This window comes from Syngnathus scovelli, chromosome 10 (assembly GCF_024217435.2).
Source record: "Syngnathus scovelli strain Florida chromosome 10, RoL_Ssco_1.2, whole genome shotgun sequence".
Taxonomy (NCBI): domain Eukaryota; kingdom Metazoa; phylum Chordata; class Actinopteri; order Syngnathiformes; family Syngnathidae; genus Syngnathus; species Syngnathus scovelli.
In genome coordinates this window covers 9588155-9597133 of record NC_090856.1, presented here as the reverse complement: position 1 = coordinate 9597133, position 8979 = coordinate 9588155, and positions in this window count along the sequence as shown.

Sequence of the window (8979 nt, the reverse complement as noted above, 5' to 3'; positions counted from 1 at the left end):
CCATTAAAGGCCCAACTGGGCATCCGTTCCACCATACTGTCCGGCTAGCACCGAGCAAGCTAATGGCCATCTCATTAGACGGCCGGGCCCCGACTGTGGGAGCCGGCGTTCACCATGCCGGCTGTTCCTTCCACGTCGTCTCAAAACATACGAGCCAATTCACTTGACCTCATTAGACGTCGATAAAGAAGGGAAGGCCCTTTGCAAAACATGGCGTCACGCACTAAAAAGACCATTCTGGAACCGTCTGGTGTGTCGGTAAGAGAGGATGGGGGGGCGAAGGGAATACGGGGGATGAACCTTGCCTCGCCGGGAGGGATCCTGACAAGCGGAGCGACGCAAAAGGCGTGTTTAAGAGCAGCAGTCAGTGAAGAGAAAAAAGATTTATGCTTTTAATTAATGGCAATTAAACCGCGCCCGCGAGGCTGGCCTGTGGCGATTGTTCTGCGTGGAAGAAAGGAAGAAGGAAAGAAGGGAGGAGGAGGAGGAGAAAAGGAGGGAGGGCGAGGCGCTGATGAGCATTTGAATGCACTAAGCTCCGCCAGGGGAGCTGACACTGCGGGCGTCAAACCTTCCGCTAAATCAATAACACAATTAAACTTTCATAAAGCGCCCGCACGCCTTTGATACGTCAAACTCCTTCCAGAGCGGGAGAGCAAACAAGCGCCCAACCATCGCCCAGCAATCAAAGACCATCGCAGACAATCAAAGACCGTGGCAGAACAATCAAAGTTTCGTCAGCGAGCGATCAAAGGGGCTCGTTAGCACGCGCTGCTGCCGCTAATTACCTCAAATAAGCGTGACTACGGCAACCGCCTCCCCAATTGTCTTCACGTGACACACCAACACGATTGACACTCGCACGTATCGATTTTTTTTTCTTTTCAGGCTGATTCCAATTTTTTTCTGTCTTCCTTTTCCCCCAAAACAGTAACACTCTAATGCTTTGCTAAAGCTAACTTCCAGTCTCTTTCGATTTGTTCATGTGGAGTCGTGATGAGCTCCAATTCCTGTTCTGCCATCATCACCTTTTCTTCTTAATCAATAGGCAGAGACTTAAGACTCCAATGCAAACGCAAATGCTAACGAGAGTTGTCACTGTGCCACCATCTGCTCACTCAGATGCTACAACATCACGTGCTGAAACAAAATGGACCTCCTCTCCCCTGTGGTTTGATTGGCCTGCACAAACAAATAAACGCTTTAAAAAAACGTTGAGTTGCTAACGCTTTCGTTTTGGAACCGGTTCCGACAGCCCGCATAATTAGCTCTTCATTAATAACCGCAGTGAGGTTGTGAGGTTAAAATCTCGTTTAATTGCCTCCATATTAACAGCGCCGTGAAGAGTCTAATTCTGCTGCGCTAGTTTAGTCCACACGCCGGACCCCCTGGAGGGAGCACAACGCTGAATTAATGCCAGCCGCCATGACAAACACACGCTCTCCAGTAAGAAATTATCTTGAGGAATGGCTGCTCGCACACCTACACAGCAAAACTCCTACACACGCAAAAACACCAAGACACTTACGCCGTGTCCAGTGTGACTTATGTATATGACTTAAGGACAGTGTCGCTAATTAGTGTGTCGTTAGCCTAGCGTCACAGAAAGGTGACCCCCCCCCCCCCTTCCCACCTCGTCACCTTGAGCCAACACCACCGCCAGCGATGACTCGGACGTGGTTGTGAAAATGTCTCTCAAACGTTGGCCTTTTCCCTCATGTAAATTCCTCTCGTAGCCGTGACGCTCGTCTGATTACTGGAGCACGTTTATTTGCGTCTGGATGCTAATGAAACATTTGAATAATCAGCGGAAATAGTCGTGACTCAACACGGGGAACACGCATAGTATTAAACACGGGATTTAACCAGCATGCATAACGAGACGCTTCTACAACGACACCCAACCGGTACACGTCCGACGAGCACATTCTCAACGACAAGACGTCCGAGTGTTGGGAGGTGTGTCCACAACTAGAAACAAGACACAAGCAGGAAGTTATTAGTTTACAGCAGGCAGAAATGAGGCCAAAGGGGGGGGGTAAGTATGCTGGGAGGGGGGTTCCTGGCCGTGTGTGTTGGGGGGGTGATGATGAACGAGCACATTTCCCCGAGCAAAAGCCTGACCTGGATAGTGCGCTCGTCTTCCACCGCCAAGTGGGCCGCCATTTTTCAGCAGCGAGCCCCCTCGGTAATCCCTCCACCCTGAGCGGGCGTAATTTGATCAAATAGCGAGCGCCCTTCCCCGCCACTTATTGGCCGATTAAGTCAAGTTCTCACGCAGGGGGTCCAGCTGGCGGCGTGTTATCCCGGGATGAATTGATTGAAGCGGCGCGGCCTTCTTTAATGATGGAGGTGATAATACTTGTAATTCTTCTCAGTCAGGGGACGCAGCTGTTAGCGCCCTAATCCCTGTCCTGATACACTCAAGTAGAGGAGAGGCATTAATCTGCCCGCCTCCCTCCTTCGCAATATGCTGATAGGACATCTGCGTAATGCCACGTTGAAAGTGTAACGACACCGAGGAGGAAGATGAGCATGCCAAGATCACAACTACTGGTATTCTTATAAAAAAAAAAAAAAAAAAAGAGCGCCACCCCCCCATGACAACTTAAGAAGGATAGAGATTTGGAGAGTGAAAATCAATAAATACACACGTTGCTTTCAAAGGCGTGAATTAGCATTCCCAAAACGGAGTAGGGACGAGAGCGGGGGGGGGGGGTGCTGCGGGGTAATCATCCCGCCTGCAGCAATTCACTCCAAAACATCAAATTACACTAATGAGCTCTAACTGCACAGAAATGGGAGACAGAAAATGAGCGATAAAGTCACATGCCAGACCAAACCCTGTCTTAAAATCCTACTTTGAAGCCGAACCTTTGCTTGGAACCTTACTTCATAACCTTCATCTGGCTGTGAAAACCGAGTTTGAAACCCACTCCCCATTTTGAAACTTTAATTTGAAACCCTAACCTGATCTTAATAACCTTCTTTCAAACCCTCACCCAGGTTTAAAACCGTAATTTGAAACCCAAATCCTGTCTTCAGTACTTGAACACTAGACCTAATATATATTTCAATACCCTGTGTGACGTAAAACACGAGTTCAAACCCTTAACCCTGGCTTGAAACCTTAATTTGAAACAACAAGCCTAACTTGAAACCCTACTTCAAACTCCAAACCCTTGAATTGAAACATTTTGAAACTTAATTTAAAACACTAACCAAGTCTTGACCTCCTAATTTAAAACATGAGGCCTTGTCACTGTCCATGGTGCTAGCAAGTTTATCTGGTGAAGCGAACAAGGCAACATGCTCCAAAGAGCTTTGTTTCAAGAAACAAATCCAAGTAGTACCTTACTAGTAATGCTAACTTGTAGCCACTTAGGTCATCATGCAACGGGGTGCATTGAGCTGAAGGTTCAACACCCCTCCCGACCTGACCCTGGCCTGCTCCCCATACGGCGCGGGTGAAGTTAAAAGGTCAGCGTCATCATGTAGCAACGAGCTAATTAGCCACTCTGTGTTGTGGCCGCAGACAAGACCACAGAAAGCTCCAGGGAGTCGGATCACCATGTTCAGCGAGCACACCCCCATGCTCCTTTGCTCATGCCTAATTAATAATTAACACACCAGCCTAGCACCCGGTCATGTTAGCTTGTTAGCGCTAACCCTGCTCTTTTGGGTCCTGTCTTCATCACCGGAACATTTGTAGCGATACGTTTGATACTGCAGAATGTAGCTGGTGGATTGATGTGGTCTCACTACTAAAATAATTGTAATGCTAAGATCGCAGTACTCAATATAATTAATGTGTTGTAAAAAAATATGCAATAATAACAATAACATCAAATGTAAGAAATTCAACATTTTTACTGATCTGAATATTCTGACGATGAAAAATGAAAATATCTCTCAAACCTGATGTGCTATACCAGCAAATACATATTTATGCTGTTACTTTCTAACGAGCTACAAAATTCTCTGGTTTGTGAAATGAGTGCGAGTATCTGCAGGCACATCATTTTCATGGCAAACGTTCCTCTCACTTTACGTGATGCTCTCAAATTGGCACAAAAAATGTGTGACATTTCACACGTCCTGCCGCTGCTAACTAAGCTGTCAAGCGGATAAACTGCACGCCGTCACGCCGCCAACGAGCCGCAAACGAGCTACAAGCCCTCTCGGCCAATGGGAGGCCAGCAATTAGCGCAACTACCTGCCGAGCCACCAGTCACGTCAGGGTCCGAGCGGGACGTCTTTATTACGCTCTACCAAGACTCTGCTGAGGTGCCGCGAGTGTGGAAGACGGGAAAGGGGTGGGAGGGGGTGAGGAGTTCTGAGGTGAGGGGTGGCGGGGACCTGACAGCGTCTGTCTAGAGGTCAACACCGGCGAAGAGGTTCCGGGACCCCCGCGACCCGCAGGTCCGACTTGACAAGTCTATCTATAGAAGCACTGACACATAGAACACTGATGGGCTGAAAGCTGGCGCTGACTCCGACACAATAGCACTCCCAATTCTTTTTCGTGGAATTGTAAAGCCCATTGGATGGAAAACGAGATGCTTAACTATATCCCATTATTCATTTTCAGGTTGTATTTCCCGAGGAATAAATAGCCATGATTATTAAAGTGGATATTTATTGTTTATTCTCAAGTTTACAGGACACATCTTTTAGTACTGATGCCTGTAGTACTTTTGATATATTTCATCTAACACAATGACAAAGAAATTGTGAACAAAAAGCTTTCTTGGTGCCGCAGAAAATATTGTCCCATGTGTCAAACATCCGCAATATAGCACCAAGAGAGGCAGGACTTATTTGACACAAAATATGTTTCTGCCTTGAGTATCGGTGGCTGGTGTCGGCAGCCTCGAGGAGTACTGATACCTTAAAATAAGGCCCCGGTACAGATATATAGCATTGATACTTGTCCATCTCTGATAATGCAATAAAACATAAAGTCAAGGCGTTGGCTGGGACGAGGCAATTTGCATTCACGCAGGCCTGCACCAGAACTCCGCATCAACCGTGTTGATGAGTGAAATTCATTGCGCAACGTTGTTGCTCCCGCCTGCGGGAATGATGTATTTAATTGACTGTCTGGCTGTGATGGATGGTGGCTCTCATATTCAACGTTTTCCCTTCCATCTCAGGAGGAGCACTTAACTCTGAAGCTGAGCTCGGTGCTACGGCTTGGGACCGGACCGGGGCCCAAAGCCCACCTCGGACAGTGCCACTGACATTCATGATCATGCTTTGGAAAACCATTGAATGTCCATGTGGATCCAGTCTACCGTCCATATTTATAGCATATTTAATATCTGTACAGCTTGAATGCAACATTTGTGTAACAAGTAATATAGTATATGTAAACCGTAGCTAGTATTATAATTTAGTGACTACATACCATTATATATATTTAAACGTTTTTCAGTGCTTTATTTTTTTCTTAAACCATCTTTTTTTTATTCACGGGCTGACCAAGTCCACATTCCCCGTGAATAATGGCGGTCGACTGTACCACTAATGTAGCATATTTCCATCATATTTAATCCATGTACCCACTGATGCCGTGAAAGGCTTTACGGTGGTGACAGTCTTTTCACAGCGAGCGTCCGCATGGCGGGGGTTCATACGCCAACATTCATCAGTCCCACCAGCCAATCGCTGGCCACCGGTCCTCATTAACTCCACCCCCTAACCTCCCGATGACCAAGCAGGCCTGGCAGGCCACCAGCGCCAACATGTCGGCAAACGCTTTGTTTGACCCGGGGCGCCGCTGGCCGGCAAAGACCTTGAACTGGCGAGGTCGTTAGCATGGGTCCATGTGACGGAGCTAATTGAAATCAACATTCAGCCGGGTGGGCGGCGGCGGTGGCGGGCTGAGCACTTGGCAGCACGGCTCATGCCAACATCAGTCACCGCTTGATTTCCCCCTCAAGCACCGAGGGCGGCCCCGCTATGAGCCGGACGCGCAAGCGGCTCTCCTTCGCAAGGACGTGGAAGGTCCCAGAGCCGGCGGGTGGCGGGGCAGGGGGTCCGGAACCGGCGGGACTGCATCGGGTCCGCCGAGCTCTCGCCTCCCAGCAGGCCGGCGTTAATGGTGGCGCTCAAGTGGACCGCCTGTCCTCCCCCACACCCCAGCTCCTCCCCCTGGCACCAGCTTATTAGCCCTGGGCAGTGCACATTAATGCTACGCTAATTAGCAGCGAGCTGACCAACCAATTATGCACAGTTCAGTCAAGATGCAGAGGTTAAAGGGTCTTCTCATGCCGCATCACACACGCTCGCAAATTATCTCCAGCAGCTGTGTGTGGCTGCATGCGTGCGTGTGCTCGTGCACGTGTGATAAAGTCATATACGAGAAGCTATGTAGCATGTTTCCATTGCTATTTGGCTACTTGTTATGGTGTTGTTATTAAATGTGTACCCAAAGCCACTCATAATCGTAAGCATAACATGTTCAGCAATGCATATAATATGTAGCATAGCATAGGGTACTTTAGCAAGATAGCACAGTGTAGCATAGCCTAACGTAGCATAGCAAGAAAGTTTTCCTTTCCTTTAGTCGCACACCTTTTCTCTGGATTCAACTTTTTTTGATCATCCAATGGGGATTTAAAAATAAACAAACATATTGTGTGAAGTTGTTCTGGCCACAGCCCAATTAGTAGACATGTTTAAAAGCACAGACTTGTGACCAGAAGCTGCGAATCCCATCTGGGACGCCTCTGTGCATCCGAGGTACTTAACCCCGAATTGCCTCCGTAAATATCCATCTGCACCAGCCGGCAAACCGCCGAACAAGGTGAAGTTCCTCCGAGGAGCTTCAACGCTGTTTCTGTGCTGTCTTGAACGCAAGAGGGAGCAAAAAAAGTAGTTTGACGCCGTAAAATCAGCCTGTTTCAAGGGATGAAATATCGCTTTGTATTCTGTTTGTGGCCATCTGCTTGTTGTTTTTTTTTATTTTTTTTTATTGCACCGTTAGCAGGTAGCCAACATGGACGGCCTTCTGGCTTTCACCTGCAGTACACACAGCAGAAAGATAAGATGATTAAGCCTGTTTTCTCAATAGCACTGCTTTGGTCAAATGATATCATACAATTCGTTTACAAGTGGTACAGATAAAGCTGAGGTGTTGTGGAATATTTGCTGTCTGACGTTTTTGAACTCCAGTGAGATAACTCAGAGTGGGTGGAAGCATCCAAGGTGGCTGAGAGGGCCGACCTGGGGCCGCTAACAGGATGGGAGGATGCGGGAAAACGCTTGGCCTGGATTTGCATGCTGCCGACGGCGTCTTTAGAGGAGACGAAAACAAGAAAAGGGAGAGGAAGCGCGCTTTAAGTCAAAAAAGGAAAACGCTGCCTTCAGGTGCGTACTAATTAACAAAGTTTTGTCTGAGAGGAGACGGCGGGCAAAGGAGAGAACGCCGGAGAATCCCCCAAAGATGCTCTTCAAAGGCGCTTAAACGCATCATCAAAAATAATAATAAGAACGCTAACGAGCAGGCGCCGCAATGCAACGCCGCCGGCGCAAAGCCACGCGCAGGAGCAGGAAGGATGCGAAACAAAACGTCCTCGTGTGCTTTTACTTTCGCTTTTACCCAAAGAAATATATTGATCCTCAGTGACAAGACTGATCAGCTCGTTGTCATGGCAGCGAGCCAGCTATTGATTTTGAATAATACACCTTAAGGCCACACACAAAAAGTGACAGCCTGAACTGTTTAAACTGTCGAGTGACAACTTTTAGGTGGTTCATAGTGAGACGTAAGCATTAAATTAATTAATAATGCAGCTGTGTAGTGGATCTCAATCCCTCTGAATCGTTGTAGAAATCCATTTATTGAATCAATTTGCAGCATTATCATACAAATATTTCAATACACCTCCCCCCACCCCTCCCTTTACGGCACATATGTCAGAGTTACGGCCCGCAGGCCAGATCCGGCCCGCGAATTGATTATCTATGGCCCCCTGGATGATATTGAATTACTATTAGAACCGGCCCGTAGGCCACAGCCGCCCGCTGGTGTTTTGCACGCACCAACACTACATTTCCCACAATGCAACGGTAGCCCGCGATGTCCCTGCAGCTCGCACAAGCGGCTTCATTATTCATCAGTAGTCAGAGCAGAGTTCAACTTTCTGATACCCCCCTCCTCAAAAATGGCTAAACGTAAGGTGGACGCTGAGAACAGGGGGTTTCAGGCCAGGTGGGAGGCAGAGTACATGTTTACGGAGGTAAGAGGCAAACCTGTGTGTCTTCTGTGTGGAGAAAATGCGGCTGTAATGAAAGAATTAAATTTAAGAAGGCACTATCAAACGTCTAAGAAACACACAGACCAAGACAAGAATATGGAATATGAACAAAAGCTACAGAAGGTGGAAGAATTAAAACGAGGCCTTAAGTCCAGACAGGCTATGTTCACGTATGCTAAATCACAAAGCGAGGCTGCTGCCAAGGCTAGCTTTATTGTGGCAAAAGAGATCGCCAAATCAGCCCGGCCCTTTGCAGAAGGAGAGTTGATCAAAAACAGGTTTTGAGCCTCAGAGCCTAACCCCGAACATTGATGAACTTGTACAAACAATGAGACACCTCTAAGTATCAGGCTCAGCCTCAGACAAGTGAGCATCACAGAACAGTAACGTATTTTCCGTTTTTTAATTCAGTTACATTTTTACATTTGTTTCTACAAGACGTGATTTTTCTTTGAAGAAAGTATTGTTTTGTCTGTGTGCCGTAAATTTTTTAATTTTATTTATTTATATTTATTTTTCAGTTGAATGGACCAAGGGAAAATTGCAGATAAGAGCCATGAGAAAGAATACAACTGATTTGATTATTTTTTTATTTTACGATTTGAAAGCAATGATCGGTAGATCATAGAGCAGCACAATAATACATTTTCAGTTTATAATGCATGCACTTTTACTTATGCATTTATGTTGATATTAAGAAACACATTTTGTTTTT